Source organism: Rhinolophus hipposideros, assembly GCF_964194185.1.
Source record: "Rhinolophus hipposideros genome assembly, chromosome: 7".
In the NCBI taxonomy this organism is placed as follows: domain Eukaryota; kingdom Metazoa; phylum Chordata; class Mammalia; order Chiroptera; family Rhinolophidae; genus Rhinolophus; species Rhinolophus hipposideros.
Window position 1 is genome coordinate 86,037,029 of NC_138053.1, and position 22,163 is coordinate 86,059,191.

Consider the following 22,163-nt stretch of genomic DNA (forward strand, 5'->3'; position numbering starts at 1 on the left):
GTATCATGCATTTTCTTGTCTTTATTAATAATAATATGGCAGAGTCTAGGTCAGTTGTTTCTTGGGCAGGCAATTGTAGGCTGCTATTTCTTTGTTGCTGGCAGGAATCTAAATCCTTTGATTTAAATACTTACAGTTCACCTTCTGGAGACAATAATTAAAGCACTGTCTTGACACCCGCTGCTTGGTAATTGTAACATGTATTCTTAGACTATAATCAAAGTAAGCTTCATATTGTTAGTTCCCAACTTGTTATCAATTAATATTAACCATTTATGTAATAGTTCAGAAAGGATTGTTTAAAGAGATGAGGCAAACGTGATTAAACTTATGTGGTTTTATGGACCTAGTTGTAATATTTGTTCAGATTCTCTCTGCATACTCAAATTTAATAGGTATAACCATTAAATGTTTTCCTTTTGTTTTTAACTGTATTTTATGAGATGCGTTTATTAAAAAATGGTATGCTTTAATCTAGTTTGACAAAATTATCAATTAATTTCAAGTGTTAGATTTGAATAAAAACTATACACATTTTAGACAATTTTTTCAAGATTAAATGTTTGAGATAAAATTAACCATTTTATACCTCACCTACTACTGATTCCTAATCCCTGTCCATCCATCCATTTTATCTTTCAACTTATTCTCATCAATATTCAGAATTTTCACATGGAAAATATCCTATTTTTACTTTATAATTTTTTGCACTTTTATAGAAAAATTGATTCAGTTTTAAAATTTCTATCTTGAATAATTTTGGAGTGGGGATTTAATTTCAGACTTTATACTCAAATTGATAGGGTAAAAGAAATTGCCCTTTAAATTTAATCCAGAAACTGGCAACTTTTCCTTTTTATAAAACAATGATTCCATCAACCTAAATAGTATCCGTGATGCTATATGAGCTTGATAATCACTTTATATAAGAATAGTTTAAAGATAAAAACTTGAGAAAGGATAAATGTAAACAAATTAAAATGTGTGCTTGTTTTCAATCAGGAAAGAGTTCAAATTAATGCAGAAGGCTTTTTTAGAAAATTGTTTTCCATTTAATGTAAGGGTTTTCATAAACGTCACTTAATGAAAATAGACCTGAAAGTAATCTCAGTGGGATGATACAGGAAAATAGGGAATGATGTCCAAGAATACTGAAGATATAGATGTCAAGCCAAACAAACTTAGTATTAAAATATTTCTTCAATTAATTTAACTTTGAATAGAGTAGTGCTCTGGAGAGTCTGTTTACTATCCCACCATTTTCATTTATAACTTTTTTTTTTTAACTAAGTAAGGACAATCTATTTCTCCTTAAAACCTTTACAAATTTAATGTTTATTCTACTGATTTATCATTTATATGCATGATTGCCTAACAAGTAATTAAAATAATTTATTATAGAGCATGCAAAAAAGAAAAAGAAAAAAAAAAGAAATTCTTTCGTCATATGGGCAGAAAACATTCATTATTTTTAGGACATTTTTGTTCCAATATGAAAGATACTATGATTGCAGTGAAGTTGAGAAAGGATTTTTTTGTCATGTTATGGTTGAAAAGGGAGGGAAAATACAGAAAAAAAGACTGAATTTCATAGAGAAATGAAAATATGTAAAATAAGAGGCCATAGATGTATAAAAGGCATGATATGTAGTATTGTTTCATGTTTGGTGAGGTTTAAACCAGTTGGAGAGTTAGAGAATCCCATCTATATCAAATATGAAGGTAGTTGGTACATAAATCTAGAAGAGTGCTCTCAAATGACGAAGCATCTTAAATGAAATTTAAAAGTGTGTCTGTGCTGTGGGCTTTATGTTTTATGTGATGTTGAGCCATATTTGTTGTTGTTTTTTTAAGGTACAGAAATAACCTGATCAGGGCTGTGTATTTGTATTTCTGTATGTATGTACGTGTGTGTGTTAAAGATGTTTGCTGCCAATATATATTATATATATATATATATATATATATATATATATATATATATATATATATATATTTTTTTTTTTTTTTTTCTTTTTCTTTTTTTGGTTCCTGATCTTTGGAAGTTCCAAGTTAGTCTTATTTCTGTCTGTCCCCTATATTTTCATACACAATATTTATATGTAATCAGTAGTCAAAAGACATTTGTTTATGTAGGTGTATATTTAAAGAGTTTAGGGTATTAACTAAGTCAAACCCTTCGGGAATCCTTTCAGACTTCACTTCATTATGACAAGGAAAAAAGTGCTGTCACAGAAGGAACGTTCTGGACATTAACAGAGGCTGACATGGAGAGAAAGAAATCTGGGATTTATGATATTTTGTTTTGTTTTGTTTTTATAAGTCGTTAGTGCATTGGTGTGAATATCAGGTCCTGACACTCAGAGAACACTCTCAGCAGTGATGAGGTGAAACAGAAACTGATGGAAACACCAGAGGGAAGGATGGATTTGCTCAACCAGGAGCAGATTTGAGCTTTGCTGGTATTAGTGCTCAGAGAATTCTGCTGAATTGACAATAGGGTTCGGAAAATGAATCGTAGAGCCATTTGTTTAAAAATGAAATGTACTTTGTAAGGCATTGCTGGAAATTATTTTGTAAATCTTATTAGTGCAGTTTTCCCTCAGTGAGTTATTGTTTGGGTTGTGATTAGCACATCTGTAAAAATAAATGCTGGGATATTTCTAATACTTGGTAATAATTGTCAAAGGTTTGTCATTTGGGACACGTCTGTTAGGATTTCACAATGGCATTGTCATTGGGAATTATAATTCATTCATCTACACAGAATAATAAGCACAGAAAAGAAAGAAAAATGCAGAGGGAGTTGACTCTTTCAACTTAGACTCCACTGGGCTTCTTATTTAGAAGAAAGAATTGTTTCAGTTACTCATGAATGCTGTAAGCTTACAGAATTATTAAAACAGATTGACTACAACTGGTATCAGTAGAAGGAAAGCAAAATCCAAAACAGATACTCCGATCTGTCTTTGAATTCTTCTTTATGTATTTTCTATTTCTTTACTCAATGTTAAAGAGTCATAGGCCACAACATCTTAAAATCTTGTACACTCAAGAGACCCCAAGGTCCCTTACATGAGTCTTTATTCAATGGAATGTATGTTTAGTTACTTTTAAAGGTCACCATCCTTCTGTGAACCTAAAAATGGCATTCTTTAAATAAAGAGGTAAAATATAAATAAATAGGAAATGTGTTCTTGCTTTAAAGGAACCCTGTTTATATGTCATGCTGCTTTGATATTATGTGACAGGTCATAATCCAGGTCATTGTGCAATAACTCAGGTTAGCTCACAATTTCTTCAGTACATAAGCCAGTAAAAATGCACATGATCTTTGTTCTAATAAAAAAAAATCATGTATGAGAGATGAAGAGAATGCTCGGTTATGGTCTATGGGACAACAATCCATAATTCACTTTGCAGATATCTGTGTAATTTAAGCAGCAGGCAGAACAACCACACAGTTGTAGCTGCTCTGGGGAAAGGGTACCAAGAGACTCATAAATCATGGAAAGGATTAAAAGCAATGAGAATTCATCTTCTTAACCTCATAAAGGCTATACTGGAAAACCAAGGATCAGAATATACAGAGCGTAGGATATCTGTGGCAGTATAAAAAGTGTCGGAGTTTTTAAAGCTTCTCTCAATTAGCATTGATCTGATATTTGCAAGTCAGCAGAATATAATTTTAAAGTTGATTAAAACCTGGCCCCTTCCACATGAAAATAAATTGAGTAAGTGCTAAGATATATTTCTAGGGTAGTGGAGGCAAATTATATGGAAATGCTAACCATTTTCTTAGACTGAAATGTGTTTCTTCTTGGACAGTATATGGAAAATAACTTTAAAATATCCAAAGCAAAAGAACTCCACGTTTAGCTAAACATGTTTAAATAGTGAAATGTCATGAAAAAATCCTAACTTTAAAATTGTCAGATGAAGGAGGTACAGACAGCTGGGTCTCTCACATAACATTTAGTAAATAAATGGCCTGTTACTAATTGTTTATATTTGAAAAATTATTCTAATCCAAGGCCTTTGGAAGCAAATGAATAAATTGTGCACAGTGAGAGGTTTCATTTTTTCTTGAAGATAGAAATTTTAATCAAATTTTTAAGCTTTTGAAATATACTAATTTGTTAATTTTCTCAGTGTTCTTATAAATCAGGTTTATGAGAAAACTGAACTTGGCAATTTGATAAAAAAAAACAAAAAAAAAACACCAGGGATAGAGCAGAAAATAATAAAATCACTCACTCAAGGATAGTTATGAGTATATTAAGGAGACACAAATAGATTCCAGTTTGTGATTCCCTAGTTTAATATCAAATAATTCCTTGGCAATGATTCTTTTAATGTAGCCAGTACTCAATTATCTATTTTGATTAAGGAGAGCTTTAATGTGTCTAATACAGAGTGGCAGATTAATTATGTAACATATATATACATATATATTATATATGTATATATATGTATATATGTGTGTGTATATATATATGTACACACACATATATATATATGTATATATATATATAGTATTGAAATGTATTTTGTGTTCGTATTTGAACTTGATTTCATGTGACATTTTAGAAAGCCACACTGCCCTATCCTTGAAATCAGCCAGAGTAACATAGCCGATAATGTAATTTGGGCTATTTTTGTACTGGGTGTACCCTATTCAGCATGCTATTCTTGGAGCCAAAAAAACCTTTCTTTCCATTTGCCAGGAAATGCTATACTGCTCCATTTTAGTTCAAATATCTTTTTAGCTACCACTTTTCCTTCCTGTGAAATACTGATTAAGTGCCACGTGCATGGATACAAGTTTATCTAATGATTTTAGGGTAAAACAACTTTGTTATATTGTGGATCATTGCATTTAGTTGTTCCATCATCTGGTTTCTAACGAAGCTGTGCTGCTTTTACCAGGAGCAATTTAAGGAAAGGAGGGAACAGAACTTTGGGGAAACTTATTATATATTTTTGGACTAAGGATAGACTATATTACTTTGGCTTCATAATAGAAACCCTTGTTTAACCACAAAATCTTGGCTTCTACAGTCTGCTGAAGAAACAATAAGACATCATTTTAAAAGAGTAAATATGTGCCTCTATGTCTACATAACCGAATTACTTTTAAAGTAATGATTGGACAGTGAGAATAGAGAAAAATTATATTGTATGTGAAATGCAGTTTATTAGCATTTTAAATGCTCTTTTATATTTCAAGTGCCTCTGTAAATCGGGTGACATAAGGGAAAAAAAATACTTTGACTATCTTTTTTTCCTTAATAATGTTCTCCCCAACCACTTCTTGATGAAGAATGTATGAATTACAGATTCATGGATTAATTTACTCAAAAATTTTTATTGCGTACAGTCTATATTTTACAATGTGTCTAGAACTCTTCTCTGGATAGTGAAAAAATTGTGAAGAGTATAATTAAAAATTACTAACCTCATTGGTGCTTACATTCTAGTAAGTAGACTAAAAGCAAAAATATTATAGATAAAACAGTTTATAGAGAGTGATAAATGCTATTCAGAAGATAAACTGAGAAGAGTGATAGGAACTTATCGTGTTGTAGAGGAAATGGGAAAAGTATTTTGTCAATTAAAAAAAAGAAAAAGAAAAAACATGTTTAGAGAAGGTCTTCCCGATAAAATAACATTTGAAAAGACTTGAAGGAGTTGTAGAAACAAACCATGAAAGTATCTAAAGAAGAGCATTCCAAAGTAAACTTCCAATTCCAAGTCACCAAGGTGGGGGTTTGTCAAGAGGCACAATACAAAAACAGCAAGAAAGCCCCAATTGGTGGAAGCTGAGAGAGAGTGGGGATGCGTTGTAGGAAGTGAAGTCCTGTAGGCAGTGGTCCTTGTGGACAGGGTAAGGACTTTGCTTTTTCCTCTGAGTGAGACTAGAATGCACTGGATGGACCTGAAAGGAGCAGTGGCTTGAAGCAGTTTATCTTTTAAGAGGACTTCTCTCTCTGATGTGTTTATGATGCACTATAGGGGCACAGGAGAGGGTGAGGAGACCCTTCGAAGGCAGTTGGAATGATATTAGGTAAGCAATGATACTAGCTGGGAACAGCGATACAGCAGACGGAGTGGTGAGAAGTAGGAAGACAGGGACCAGATGATGTAGTAGCATATTATGTGTGCCTTAGGAGAAAACACAAGAGGTCCAGGGTGACTCTGCCACGTCTGACCTGAGCAACTGGAAGATGGTTTTGCCACTAACTGAGAATGTGAAGTTTGAGCTGCCTTTAGGTATCTAAGGAAAAATGTTCACTAGCCCATTGAAAACATGTATATGAAATTCAGGGGTGAGTTCACTCTAGTATATGAATTCAGTGATATTTGATTTATATACATTTTTTAAAAAAACAAACACATAATACTCCCTACATGTCAGGCACTGTTCTCAGTTTCTTGTGTGTATTGGCACTTTTTTTTATTAGTTTCAGGTGTACAAAGCAACATAATAGACATTTACACCCCTCACAAAGTGATAATTCCCCTCTCCCAAACTACTACCCCTCTGACATCTTATATAACTCTTACAATACCACTGACTATCCTTCTTATGCTATACTCCACCTCGCATGCATATCTATATCTATCTATCTATCTATCTATCTATCTATAGATATATATATATATCTGATATATGAATATATATATATCTGATATATGAATATATATATGTGTGTATATATATATATATATATATATATATATATATATATATATATCCCCCCTTATAGTTGCCATACAATATTATTCTACCTCAGCTTCAGGTGTATAGCACATTGGTCAGGCGTCTACACAGTCTATGAATTCAACTCCCTGGTAAGTCCAGTGCCCATCTGGCACCCTACATAATCTTTACAATACTGTTGAAGAGGCAGGCATTCTTAATAGTATCCTCATTTTGCAGATGAGAAAAATGAAGCTAAGAGCATAATGTTTCCCCAGGTCACACACTTGTTGAGTGGCAGAACTGAGATTAAACCCAGGCAGTCTAGCCCTAGACACCATGCTCTTAGATACCCCCCTATTATTATTATTTATTTTTTTTGTAATAAAATGGGTTAAATAACTTGATACAGGGTTAGGTTAATAACAGAGAAAGTTTAGAGAACAAAGAGGGCCAAGAGCTAGACTCTGGGGCACTGTAGTAAGAACAAGTCAGGGAGAGGAAGAATGAAAAGAGACTGAATAAAAATGGCAGTGCAGGAGGAGGAACAAAAAGAACGGTGTCCTCTTGAAATCAAGTGAAATAAGTGTTTGAATGGGCTCCAGTGCTGTGATGACTTAAAAAAGATCAGCACTGACAACAGACCATTAGAATTCCCAATGTGAATTGCACTATTTATGTTGACATGAGCAGCGCTGATGGATTGGTGAGCCAAGTTTTGAAGAGGAAGCTATGGAAACAGAGTGAAGACAGAATTAATTTTCAACATGAAGACAGGAGTTTGAAAGGCATTTCTGAGAAAGAGTGGAATAGAGGTCTGGTGAATGAAATCATGAAGTTTCTCTTACATTTCAGTGAAGATGAGCTTGGAGTGAGAGGACACAAAATGGTGCTTTCAACAATAGCTGAGCCATGAGTCCTATTTTCCTGTGGTTGACTGAGAAAATAGGACATAAGTGAATTATTATTATTTTTTTCTTCCCCTTGCTGCTGGCTGGTTTTATGGGGAAGTGTGGTAATAGATGAGGGAGGTCAGGGATTGATTCATCTGAGAATATGAAAGGTAACCCGTTGAATGGGTAAACGCACCCAGGGCAAAACAGTCTTCACTCAGTGCTTTTGGGCACTGGAGAAGACACATGTACAAGGTGGCCACATCCCAAATGGGCAGCCTCTGTAGAATTATGAGGTTGCAGTAGCATGGTTACAGAGGAAAGGCCTGGCTGAACTGAGAATAGATGACATGTTTATGAGCTGACCAATCAATAATGTGTAACAAGCATACCCAAGGAAGCGATTGAACTCAACATACCTCAAAAGATGCCAGCCACCCCCTTATGCATGATCACCACTGTTCCAGGAAGCCATCTTCCTCCCAACTGTGTAAGGTCACATGTGCCCATTTCACCTCAAATGCAAGCCAAGAGTGAGATGTGAAAGACTGAACAACACCTCAAAGATACTGAGATAAATCTTCACAGACTACTTACATTTTTGGACCTAACAATAGTTTAAAATGGAGAACGGGTTTCTTATGAGAAAAATAATACAAGTTCTGAAAACAGGTATAACATTTTAATTGCATATCTAAATAAATTTTGCATATAGTTTGTGGCATTGCAATCTTGCCATTATGAAAAGAATGCTTAGAATAAGCACCTTAACAATTTGAGACACCGGCAAAAACTCATCTTAAATAATATATGATATTTATAAGGTCTTTTACTAAGTGTCTGTTGTGAAAATATAGGTAGATGAAGTTTAAAAGGTCTACTTTTGATAATGTAGGTTGTTAGGTGCAGGTGCAAGACCTTCAAACTTAATTACTATGTACCCAATTAATGTATGCATAAATACCTTAAAAGAAGTCTCAGAGCAAATTTATATCTGATCATTTATATATGGATATTGCAAATATATACTTTTTGGAAAATCAGAGCAAGGTAAGAATATAGGGAATGTTATAATTTTTACCTATGATAAATCTGAGGGAATTGCCTGGTTGGTTTAAAATCAGGACACAGCATGACTTCTAACCCTTTAAAAATCTCAGTATTTAGCTATGGTGGTTGGAGTGTTAAGACACCTATAAAATGCTTTCCTAATTCCCACTATTGTCATACTCTAGCTCCTATAGAAACTTTAGAGTACAGAGAGCAGTATCTGTGGGGGATACGGTTCAAGACTCCTGAATGTCTGAAACTATGGATAGTACCAAACCCTATTATTATATTATTTTTTATTCTCTCTCTATATATCTATGATAAAGTTTATTTCATAAATTAGGAAAAGTAAGAGATTAGCAACAATACCTAAAAGTAAAATAGAACAATTATAACAATATACTATATTAAAAGTAATGTCAATATGGTGTCTCTCTCTCTTAAGATATATGGAATTTTCTGTTCAGTATTTTTGGACTGAGATTGACCACAGGTAACTGAAACCACAAAAAGAGAAACTATAGATAAGGGGTGACTATTCTACTGAAGTGATTAATCTGGGGTCCAAATCATTTTGGGCAGTTCTAGAAGCCTGGCAGTGATACACTGTTTCATATTCTGTGGTCAGAACCCCACCATCATTTCTTGATAATACTTCTTGTACCTTTATATGCAGTCCCTTTGGCAACACTGAGTTTCACTAACTCTTACTACCATTATGAGTTTCTTTATGACTTTTTATCTTATCACAACACCACTCTCAGGATTTCTGCAACTTCTCCTGATCCTACATCCTCAATAGGTACCATTTTGATGGCATGACCATACGTACCCTTAGCAGGAACCACGCTCTCACAGATCCTATCACAGCCAATGGTGCAGCTAAAGTTTTGGGAGGTACGCAGATTATTTATGTGTAATAATAGTTTGTCTTTAAACCATTTGGGATTGTTATGCTATTTTAAAGCACATCCAGATTTACTTGTGGGTCGTGGCTCAAAATTCATGAAGAACACTCGTCATACACATTTCAAATTAACAAGGAAAGATTATAACAAAGTGACACTGGTTGAAATAAATCTACATTAGTTTTCATCACTTTTCCCAGAGTGTATAAACTCAGGGTCAAGAAAACAATCTTTATGTCAGTAAAATTAGAATTATTGCATCATTCCCCATATAATGAATACAGCAGTATCTTATTCATTGGGCCTTTGTGGACTTCCTGAGTAGTCTACGTTCCAGTAGTTAAAGATCTTAGATGTGGCACTGTCTTTTAGAAGTGACAAGCACAGACTTTCTGGTGAATTGTCCAGCATAGCTGTTATAAACAGCATGATTTTGGAAAGATGTTTAACCTCTCCATGCCACATTTCTTTTATCAGTAATAATAGTATTATAGATCTAAGAGTGGTATCTATCTCATAAGGTTGTTAATAAGAATAATGTGATAATATTTGTATACACTATTTGTAAATATTTAGAACAGTGTCTGTCTGTAATACACCAACTTAAGTGGTTTTTAATAAAGAGGTTATGTATTTCTTTGTTTTCCTATAGGAATTGAAAGGAATGAACTGCTTTCCTTCTGTATTCTTTGATGCTAGCAACCCGTGGGTTCTTTTTTATCTCAAGCCCACTAACGCCCGTTGCAGACATTTAAGAGATTCATACTCAGTTTATATTTTTTGAAATGTATGTTCATGAATATGTATTTATATTCACCCATTCTGCTATATGCTTAGTTTGCTTTTTTAAAAATTTTTCTTTTCTTGTATTTCCAAATTTATTTCTTACGTTTTTTTTGCTAATTACTTAAGATCAATCATTTAATGAAATGTCTTAAGATGAACATCTATTTCTTATATACATGTACATATATAAGTGTGTGTATCTCCCAACTTGTCAGACTGTTTTCATAAGTACTCCATAGCAAGACCTGACCTCAGTGCTATATGACAGCTGCCACTTAAACTGTGGAAAGACACAATGTTCTTATTAATATTAAATTATTTGTACATAACACATGTAGCCCCATAAGCCTATTAATTGAATTAAACTCTACAAAAATAAGTCTTTCTTTAGCTTTTAATATTTTTTTTCCACACACAGAGCCTATTAACATAGTCGATGTTCGAAAATTCTCAACAGACATTTTAAAGAAATATTTCCGTGAAGAGCAGTAGGCTCCTTTAACGTTTTTGCTGCACATGATGAGACAGATGGAGAGATTCATTTTTTTAAAGCATTGTATTTATTCCGTTTTTCCATGTTGTTTGCAAACCATTCTTCCTCTTGCCCCTAAGGGATTCCTGTGATCTAAACACATGTTTGAAACTAGATAGAAAGCATATGTCCTGTGTATCCCCTGGGATTGACAGAAGGGGTGAAATATAGGATAACTGCTTCTTCAGTTGTACAGACAGGAGTTTCCTTTTTGCAAGTGGTATTTCAGCCAGAGTGCAAGATACTGTGTTAAAGTCTTGTGATAGTTTAATTATATACACATTTCTTTTCATAACAATATGGGTCTTCTTAAAGCTTAAGAATATTGGAACTTGACATAAATGTCCCTGGGGTATAATTATGCCCTCAATTGAATTTTCCAACCTTATCACAGAGTACCTCTTGTGTTTTCATTACAGCGATAGGTGATTCTGGTGATAACTTTATCCTGACCTTATATGTCTTACAAGGCTGTTCACGATCTGTTCTTTCTTGTGTGCTTTATTTAGAGCTACTCTCCACACTGCACTCCAAGCTAAACCGTATACACACTTCAACATTCAGTTCCTCAGCTACAGTTCTATGCACTTGTGGAGTGTTCATGTGCTCAGATTCTGCCAGAACTCCCTTTCCCCCTGGGCACCTACACACACATACCTTCTCACCCCGGACCAGCCTTACTGCGTACAACTTGGATGCCACTCTCTGCTTTATACCTTTCTCATTGCCCAGAATCGGTGTCAGATTTCTTTTGCTTGGCCATTATATTACATTGGTTTATTGGGTATTTATTCATCTGCATCTGATATTAAATTGCAAGTTTCAAGGTCCCTTGGCCTCATCTACCTCCCCGTCTCCACTCTGCTCAGTGGCCCATTTTCAGTCTAGTGTATTCCTGTCACACTGGCCTTCTTTCAATTATTCAACATTTCCTCCCACCTCAGGGTATTCATACACTTTTCCATCTTTAAAGGAATGGCTTTATCTTCTTCCATCCATCATTACGTTGCAAAATGTTACCCAACATACAGATGACCTCACTGTACACTTATTCAGAGAAATATTAAATAAAACAAAAACAAAAATGATTATCTAATTCAGATAAGGTGAGCCAATATCATGAGCAACAATTATATTGTATTAGATGTTCAGTGTGTAATTTGGTTCCGTCAGTGACTTTGGGACCCAGAAAAATTAGGTTTGACTCAAAACTATATATTAAATATAAAAGTATGTATTAAATATGCCATAGTACTTTAAGTGGGACTCAAAAAGTTCGGTCATGTAAAATGTGCCATTGCATCACTGCAAGGTGATAAAGAATGGAAGTTAGGAGAAACTGCCAGTTACATTCTACCCCAAACTATGTTTTCAGGGATGCATTTTTATGTTGGCTGACTCCAATAGACCAGTATAAATCCAGGGTTCAGTAAGAGGTAACAAAAATCTATGTTAAGCAGAAAGCTAATTTTTATACAGAAGTACATATTTAAAGTTAGGGTGGGGGAGCAGGTACTATCTGGACCTACTGGAATGAGACTCAGGATGCCATCAAAGGAATGGCCAACCAAAGAATGTTCTCCTTTGCAGCAGTAAGGAGACTAGGGGAAAGTGGACTGCTAACTCTAGAACAATATCATCTTTGTTAAAATCCTTGGGTCAAGAATCCACCACAGCACAGTTAGCTGCAGGAACCCATGACCTTCACTCACTCTAACCCAGGTGTCGGGAAGCAATAACGGAAGAGCTGGCTTAGACCACGCCCTCCTGCCAGATGGGCATCAGTAAACTGGGCGACTCGGCAGCTTTGTCGTCTCTCTTCCTCGCTAAATCCTTCTATCTTACAGCACACCACATCTGCAGAAAATAAATCATATAAAGTCCTAGATTCAAAACACTCTGGATAGTGAAGTTTTACTTTCTTGGATCTGCCCCACTTAAAGTAGTACTTACAGGAAGTTGGCAGCAGCTGACCAGTGAAGCAATACACTTTACGCACTGATATTTCACCTTCCGAAATCGTTTTCAAATATTAATTAGAATCATTTATAACTGCAGTGTCGTAGAGCAAAAATTAGTGAATATTGGATTATTTTGTCATTGCAACTGTACGCATATAAAATACTATAAGTTATGAAAACAGGAACCAATGATTATTGAATACAGGTGACTGGATAGGGATACAATGTTTGTTATAAGTTCTGAATTTATACTCTGAACATATGTAAACTATTGGCCATAAAGAAGGGATATCCATACCAATTTAAGTAGATCAAAATGTTGCATTTTGATGGCCTTTTCACCTTGATGAAAGAGGGATTCCTGCCCTCAGTCAGGGTCACAGCAATGGCAGAGAACAAAACATCCGACACTGGGCAGATGTCATCAAAAGCAATATATTAGTCATCTCTACTCACAGTCTCGGGGAGGAGGACACTGGACCATACTGGGCCACGGGGTTGTACTTGGGGAGAGTGAACAGACAAGGACTGCTTGAGGCAGAATCCCTAATAACAAAGGGAGAAGATGGTCTCTGGTCCCCGCAGGAGGATGTCATTGTCTTGTATGAGTGATCCCGCCAGCTGTCAGGAAACTGACATTTGCTCTTCAGGGATGGTCAGGTGTTGTGCTCGGTCCTTATAATTAGGACGATTGTTTGGCTAGGGGAGCTTATTCTGGGGAATATAATGGGAAGTGGGACTTACCCCTGGGATCTTTAAGGCCCTCCTGGTTTTCCCCAGATGCCAAGGAACACATAATATCCGACCTTAATTTTAGGCCTTTCACCATGTTTGGCAAAGTGTTTGCACATTGCATAATATGAACACAATAGAATTATATTGTTTAATGGGAAGTAAATATCTCATTATCAACAAAGTCAGTTTCAATTTTTTCTTATAGGAAGTCTTTGTCTTGTTCTAAGTTTTAAATTTAAATTAACGAACATTAAATCAAATTATAAATGCTGTTCCTTCGTCTCACCAGCCACATTTCACAGGCTGAATAGCCACGTGTATGTGGTTAGAAACTATTGTATAAACTTCCAATGTAGGTGAAGAACACTCAAAAAGTGAAGTTCCTAGCAGAGATTACAACTTGTTTCTGAACTTGCAGTAACTGTCAAATATTTGTATTTCTTGTTTTGAATCATATGGTTAGCTGAGCTAGACATGCAGAAATGGATAATCCCCTACAAGAGACAATATTGAAGGAAACACATACATATTTTGAAGTCCACATTAAAATGAGACAGAATGATTTAGATGAAGTGAGGAATTGAATCTTCTCTACCTAATTTAAATTTTTTATTCTAGTTTCAGTAATAATGGCATCTTTGAATATTGTGTACTCCATGAACCTTAAACCTATTCTCAATGCCAAATATAACATCTCACATATATTCATGTATGCACAAATGAAATTTACAACGTGCATTCATCCAACGATGCATTCATTTATTTAACAATATTTTCCGATGTATTGCAATTTGGTTGCTTAGGGATATAATTGAAAAAAAAAATTAGTATGTTTCTGCTTTCCTGGAGCCTACATTGAGACTGAGAGTGACTGAAAATCAACACATTAATTATTAATGTATAAGAAATGATTAGAAATCAATAAAGCACAATGAAGTCAAATAAGCAACTTGATGTAATAGGTGGAAAGACTGGGCATTCACTTCTGATTGGTGGTCAGAGAAACTCTCTGAGCTGAAGTCATTTAAGCGAAGATGGGAAGGACCAGGTGGAATTTGTGATGTGACTACATGCAGGGAGTGGATTAGGAGAAGCAAGGAGTTGGAAAGGAACTAGGAGGAATGACCTTGGCATACTCAAAGGACAAAAGAGAATGCCAGAGTGGCTGGAGAGGATGAACAGGTTAGTGAGTGACAGTGTACAGTCCAAACAATTGTCAGGAGTCAAATATTTCCGGTCTTACTAGCCATGGTGAGAAGTGTGGATCTTCTGAGTGTGATCAGTTGTCATAGGAGTGTATTGAGCATGGCGATGGAATGATGAGAAGAACACACTTATTGGTAAATTCAGAAGAAAGCAGAGAGGAACATTTATTTATAGTATGGGGGTATGGGAATGAGGACATCCTGGAAGGGCTAGGCATTAAGACAGACCTGGAAGAATGATATTTTGACAAATACATTTAAGACAAGACCGCACTATGGTAGATAAATGAAAAAGTGAAGGAAGTTTTAGGAAATGGAAAATTATTGGTAATTGGTGAATTGCATGCTTAGAATGTGGTATTTGTCTAGAAAGAATGCTGGAAGGTAAATTGTTGTTATCTTTACTTGATGTCTCTTTATAGAGTACTTGTCCTGCTTCAACTCTTTTAAACAATGCACACACTGAATTATGGAGATGAGAGGAAAATATCCTCTATGACATTGACATTTCTTTATTTTTTTAATTTATTGGGGTGATATTGATTAGGAAAATTATAGATTTCACGTGTACAATTCTATAATGCATCATCTATAAATTACATTGTGTGTTTACCACCCAGAGTCAGTTCTCCTTCCATCACCATATATTTGATCCCCTTTTCCTTCTGCAAGACTGTCTCTTGGTCACAGCTTCCAATAATCAGAAACACCATCTGTTATGGGTTGAATTTTGTATCCCCTACCCCAAAATTCATGTGCAGAAGTCTTAACTCTCATTTTCTCAGAGTTTGACTGATGATAAACTCCTCAAAGAGGTAATTGAGTTAATGAGGTGATTGGAGTGGCCCATACATCCAATATGATGTATCCTTACAAGAAGAGGAACTTTAGACACAGGCAGGAACCAAGGGAAAATGATGTGAAGACACAGGGAGAAGACATCCATTTATAAGCTAGGGAGAGAGGCCTAAAACAGATTCTTTTCTCATAGACTTCATAAAGAACCAACCATGCTAGAACTTTATCTGGGATTCCTAGCCTCCAGAGCTGCAAGATGATGGCCTTCTTTGCTATTTAAGCCAACCAGTCCGTGATACTTTGTTTTAGAAGCTCTACCAAACTCATACACCATCACTATGAATTTTTGTAAGCTATGACAATGGTTTCTCTATTTATGTGGACTCCAGATAGTTTTGTATGCAAGGGTAGGAAAGCAGGAGTGAAGAGAGCTGTCCTTTCAGGCCCACTACTCCCTCCCCCTACAATGCCAATCCTTGACAAGTTTACAGCTTTTATACAAAACCTGTAAAGTTGTGTAATCAAAGGCATTCATATTATTTTTTTCCTATTAAAATATTTACTAATAAAGGAAGTGATGTTTATAATAGCTAGTAGGTGTGTGAGGTTTTTAAAATATGTTTATATTTAGTAGAAAAAAATGTTAGCAAACTATTGTCATTCAAATTTTTGTAATGATTGCTGATTAAGGAAATTCTGAAGTTGAGAAATTTGTAGAGGACTATATTTTTCTCCTTTCCTTGTATGGATATTCTATCTTTGTGGCAACTTCTAATATGAATAGTAGATATTCATTAGCATTTCTTATATCTTGGTTCTCGTCTTCTGGTCTTTATCCTAGTATGAGATGTTGTGTTAGGAAGGAATGTCTTGATTTCATTAATCTATTGCTGTGTAGTTCAATAAGGAAAAATCAGTACTTAGTGAAATCTGGACAAAATGGATTGCTTTGCATCTGGGGCAATACAATGGGGACCCTTAGGGAAGAATTTTAAAGCAATGTTGTGGGAAGGTAAATACTAATTTTGTGTAATATGTATCTTCCCTTTGTCACAGCCACGTTTGACTTGAAATGAGTAGTGTAAGTTGTCCCTGTGAGTGATGAGCATCACATTATAACATCATAAGAATGTATATCCCCTATGGTTTAAAGCATTTTTCCAGAGATAATTAAAAAAGGAAAGAGTAAAAGCGATATGTTTAGTATGATTGTTCCAGCCATTAAGATTATGCTAATTATATTCAGTGATAATGTAACTTAAAATCATACCTTTTGTATCCCAATTGGCAGACGCAGAGAAAATCAAAGAATAATCTGAGATTAGATTTGACATACATTTAAGTGAAAGTGTCTCACTGCTCATGAGGCATCATGAAGTAGTATAAAAATGTTAAGTCGTTACATTTGCAACTGTAAAATTGCAGCTTACACAGTTAATGTTTTTAACAAAATAATGTCCAATTGAAATTTAAAGTTTAAATTATTCTTGTGGCCTTAGCTTCAATATCCAAATTATAACTAAAGTTATGTCAATAGTAGAAAAGTTATTTTAATTCTAATGTCATTATATGGCAAAAAAATCAAATGAATGGCTTTTCTTTTTAAGATTTAATAGAAAAGACTGCTGTTTTAATGGGATCTGTTTATCAGGGTATCTGTCTTCTTCAAGTATGGTAAGACAGGCAGACATGGAAATGGCTGTCATGAAGGAGGATGATTTTACTCACAGGTCTCTAGAAACAGGAGTCATGAGCCACCATGCATGGCTACATGTGGAAGTACCAGGGTTCGTCAGGAGGTAGAGCTAGTAAGGGAGACATGTGGGGGAAGACAAACTCTGTGGAGTCCCCTTTGAAGTTTCCACAGGAAGGAATGTGTGAGTCAGGGTAAGCAGGTTTAGAATTGGCTACTTTGAATAATGTCAGTGGGCTTTGGAGGCATAGGAGCTGTCCTCAATTTTCTGGTACCTGGCCCCTGGTAGAAATGGATCAGAATGTGAGAGCCTAGTGAAGAAGGTGGTTGGTGGTATGGGCTCTGATTGGTTGGTTTACAAAGGACCTTGCACTGCTTTCCAGTTTTCTAGTTTTAGGAATTAGCTAACTCTATGAAGGGCATTCCTTCTAGGGTCAACAAGGACCAAGGTATCAAAGCATCAGAACATAGAAAAATTCACAGTTCTTACAACTTCATTCACTTGATTTCCTTTACAAAAATTGTGATTTTTATATAGTCAGTACGCTGGAAAAGTAAAAACATTGAAATAATGATAAGGTAAATTGGCTCCAATTAAATAAATATTTATTTTATTTTGTGCTATATGAGCCCCAAGAGGCTTTCCATCTGTGATTTAAATGATTAAGTCATGTTTGCTGCATAATTTAAATTAATGAAGGATAAGTGGACAGAGACTACTGTCATGTTGTTTGAAGACTTACTTAACTGTCAGTTTTGGACTCTTCTGTATCAGGTATGTCAAATCATGTTAAATCTGAGCATTGCATTGTTGCATATCTTTGTTATAAAGTAGTATCCTCTGAGTTACATTACTACCAATTCTAGAATATATTACATATTGTTTTTTGCTTTTGTCATTAATACTTTATTGGGATGGATGTTGTATCAAAATAAGTTATCAAAATCAATTGACATTTATATTACCAGACATGTCTATTGTATGAAATAAACAGATGGATAGATTTATGTAAACAGTCACACACATAATTTTGTTAAAAACTGAACTTTAGTATACAGCATTTCACACCCATATTAAACACCGTTTTCAGCTGCTTAGATATTGTCCTGTGTTAGTGTAAGGTGTTTGCTTCTTTGTGTTACTGAAGGAAGCAGTTTTTAACTTTTTCAATGTCATACTTGATTTGTGACCGTTAACCAAAGAAGAATAGATATTTCCCTATAGATTTTTGTCATATACGCTGGTTCCACGAAAATAAGACATAGCCGGACAATCATCTCTAATGCGTCTTTTGGAGCAAAAATTAATATAAGACCCTGTATGATATGATATGATATGATATGATATGATATGATATGATATGACATGCTTTGATATGATATGATATTGCACCCAGTCTTATATTATTTTAAAATGAAACCAGATCTTATATTAATTTTTGCTTCAAAAGATGCATTACAGCTGATTGTCGGGCTAGGTCTTATTTTCGGGGACACATGGTATGCACCGTACATGTATATGTCTATCTCTCTCTATGCATACATACATATACGTATATATATACACACATATACGTATATATACATATATACATATATATATGTATATATACATATATATATGTATATATAGATGGACATATACACATGTATACCGTGTGTGTGTATATATGTTATACATAATATATCATTATATACATACATATGTGCATTGTGTGTATATATATATATATATATACATATATATGTATATATATATATATATATATATACATACATACATATACTGACATTTTTGCAACCCCTAAACTCACTGTTTGGCTCAGCTTTATTTTGTTTTATTATTTTTTGACTGTTCATGTAATGTATTTCCTTGTATCTATTGTTTTCTGTGTCCTCAAGTTTCATTTTGTTTCATCTGGCTGCAGAATAGTGATTTTTTTTAATAAGACATCAGAAATTACATGCTATGTCAGCATAAGTACATTTGCAATTTATAATTTTACATTTTAAAAATATAAATATTATTTTTTTAGGAAAATGTGAAAAATGCTAAAAGATTAAATGAAGATAATAGATATAGCTCATAACCCAACGCCCAAAGATAATATGATGTACTTGTTTAATTAAATTTATTGGGGTAACAATTGTTAATAACATTATATAAGTTTCAGCTGCATGATTTTGTCATCCATGATCTGTGTATTACATTCTGTGATCACCCTCAAAAGTCTCTTCTCATCCCATCACCATTTATTTGACTCCTTTTGCCTCTTCACCTTCCTCTCCCTCTCTTCCCCTCTGGTAACCACCATACTGTCGTGTGTGTCTATGACTTTGTTTGTTGATTTGTTGTTTTCACTTTTATATCCCATGTATGAGTGAAATTACATTTTGATCTGTAATTTTCTTGAGTTTTCCATGTATTTCTAATCATTTTTATACTCTACCCTTTAGCTAAATCATGATTGATATAAATAATTCCTTAAGCTGAAGAAAGTCTGTTTCTGAATTTAAAGAGTTCTCAGCCATATATGCCCCTGCCATCTTCTGCTGTCGTTCACTTATTCTCACTTTCTATACCCACATTTGCTTGATCCTGAACAGGCCAAGTTCAGTTCTGCTAAAAGTTCCACATTGCTGTTTCCTCTGCAGGTAAAATTTCCAGCAGATGATCACAAAGCTTGTTCCCTCGTTGTAGCTAGATGTCTGCTCATACATCTCCTATTACAGAGGTCTTGCTCACAATGCTGTTTTAGTGTAGCAGCCCAACAGCATCATTCCTTTACAGAGCTTTGCTTATTTGCTTCATGTCAATGACCTTACACCATTAGAAAGTAATCTTTATGAGAGTCGAAGCTGTGTCTACTGCTGTATTCTCAATACCTCAAACAGCCCCTGGCACAGAACGAAAGTTTGACAAACAGTCGTTGAGAAATAACTGAATACACTTGCATATTATATATGCTAGTGTTTGTGTGTGTGTGTGTGTGTGTGTGTGTCTTGTTTGTATAACTTTTGCTTCTCTAACTAGGTGATAAGAATCTTGAGGTAGCAGTAATGCCATGCATATTTTGTGTACCTCCTCCTGTCCTTGGAAGAATGAATTGATCAAGCAGAGTTTTGATGTGACATATTTTTAATCAATAGTTTGTTTGTTTGTTTTCACAAAAAAAAAACTTTACAAAGCTTATATTTCCTTTTCTAAGTACAATGATTAATTTTAAAAAAAGAAACTTCAAAGAAGCAAAGAGAAGATAAAAGGGGTAGTGAGAAATACGTATGCGTGCTTTCCTATAAACCTCTGATAGTCACTAGATATTTCTTTTAAGAAAGTTGAAAGAAATACCTGTGAAGCAAATGAAGCCTTAAACTCTCACATGAAGCCTTAAACTCTGGCCATTTGGATAAATTGACTGTATTAGTTGGACGTTTTATGATGGGCATGTATCAATTTATCATTTTTCAAGGTGAATGGTGTTTGTTGGGAAAAATCTCTGACATAATCATATTTTTACCGTGGTCGATATTTGTTGATGCTGTCTAAGCTTAACATATGACAGGAAGTAAAAGAAAGAATATTCAGAGGAATGCATTTTAATACCTCAATAAAAACAAATTATAAGATTCTCTCATGCTGAAAAAATTAAACCTTAATACTAACATGCTAAAAGTTTGCCTAAACTGTGCTTCATTAAAAAAGAAAAAAAAAATCTCTCGGAGTGCAGAAAAATTGTTTCTTACAAATGCTTTTATGAGAAGGAATGGGATTAGTTACATTAGGAATAACTCTGTAATATTTGATTTGCTTTAAGTAATGTTTTCCTCTGATCATAGCTAGTTTGGTTCCACATAAACGCATGTAGAAGGGCATACTGCTCTTTGGGTTAAATTGGAGATATCTTGATCCATAAATGTAGACCAGTGGGAGCTAGGAAAGCAAATTACCAGCTAACATGTCAAGTATGCTGTGAAGTACTTTATAGACTAATTTTGTAAAGAGAGAATACTGTCTTCATGAAATGTTAGGAAGTCCTCGGGAGTATGAATCAGGGAAACCGATTGTCTCACAAGTTGGTTTTCTCATTTGTAATACGAAAGCCTAGTACAGAATCTGTAAAGTAAGTTTTCTAAGTTAGTATTATATATTTTTACCTTTCATGGATTCTTTTCTGAAGTACTCACTGTTCCAGTAGACCTCACTAGGGTTTTATACGGAATCATTTTTTGTAAAACTTCCATAGTCTTCATTGGTTTTTCACTTATTTTATTATTTTAGTTATGGCAATTAGTGAGCTTAAAGAGTCTGAAAACAATGACCAAATGTGAACATAAGAAATACCAGGTGATGATACCTATAAAATCCACATATATGTGAACCATATAGTTCAACCCTCTGTTGTTCAAAGGTCACCTGTAAAGCCATTTCTCTACTAAAAATTGGTGGACATGGTGGAGGGATGCCAAATCAGTTATTACACTAACAGGGACAAACAAATCGGGCTGCTTATAAACATTATGTTTAAAAATAATTTTATTATCTTCAGAAGTTTTAGCTGAAACAAGAAAATGATTACTGTGTACATCTCCCTCAGGAATACCAGGGCACACGTGTCTCTGTGGGCACCGATATTTGAAATATGAACCGATATTTGAAATATGAAGTGAATATTGTTCACTTGTCTTTTTCGTGTATACAGTTAATGGCCTTTAAATCACTCCGTGGATAATAAGAAACTAAAACATAAACACGCTACAAAGCTTTGAAACATTAATCAATTAATTGGATTTATAGTATCATTCTCTAAGATAAAGAGCAGACCGAAAAAGCCTTTTCCTCCATTGCCATTCTTCAGTTACACTAGAATAGACCTTCCACAGTTATCTAAATGATAGTAT

General features: G+C 34.5%; 1 protein-coding gene across 5 annotated transcripts in view; it reads left to right on the forward strand.

Moving 5' to 3' along the window:
• The window catches only part of CDH12 (cadherin 12), an 880,529-nt gene that overhangs the window by 296,825 nt on the left and 561,541 nt on the right, over positions 1-22,163 (forward strand). The window lies entirely within an intron of this gene.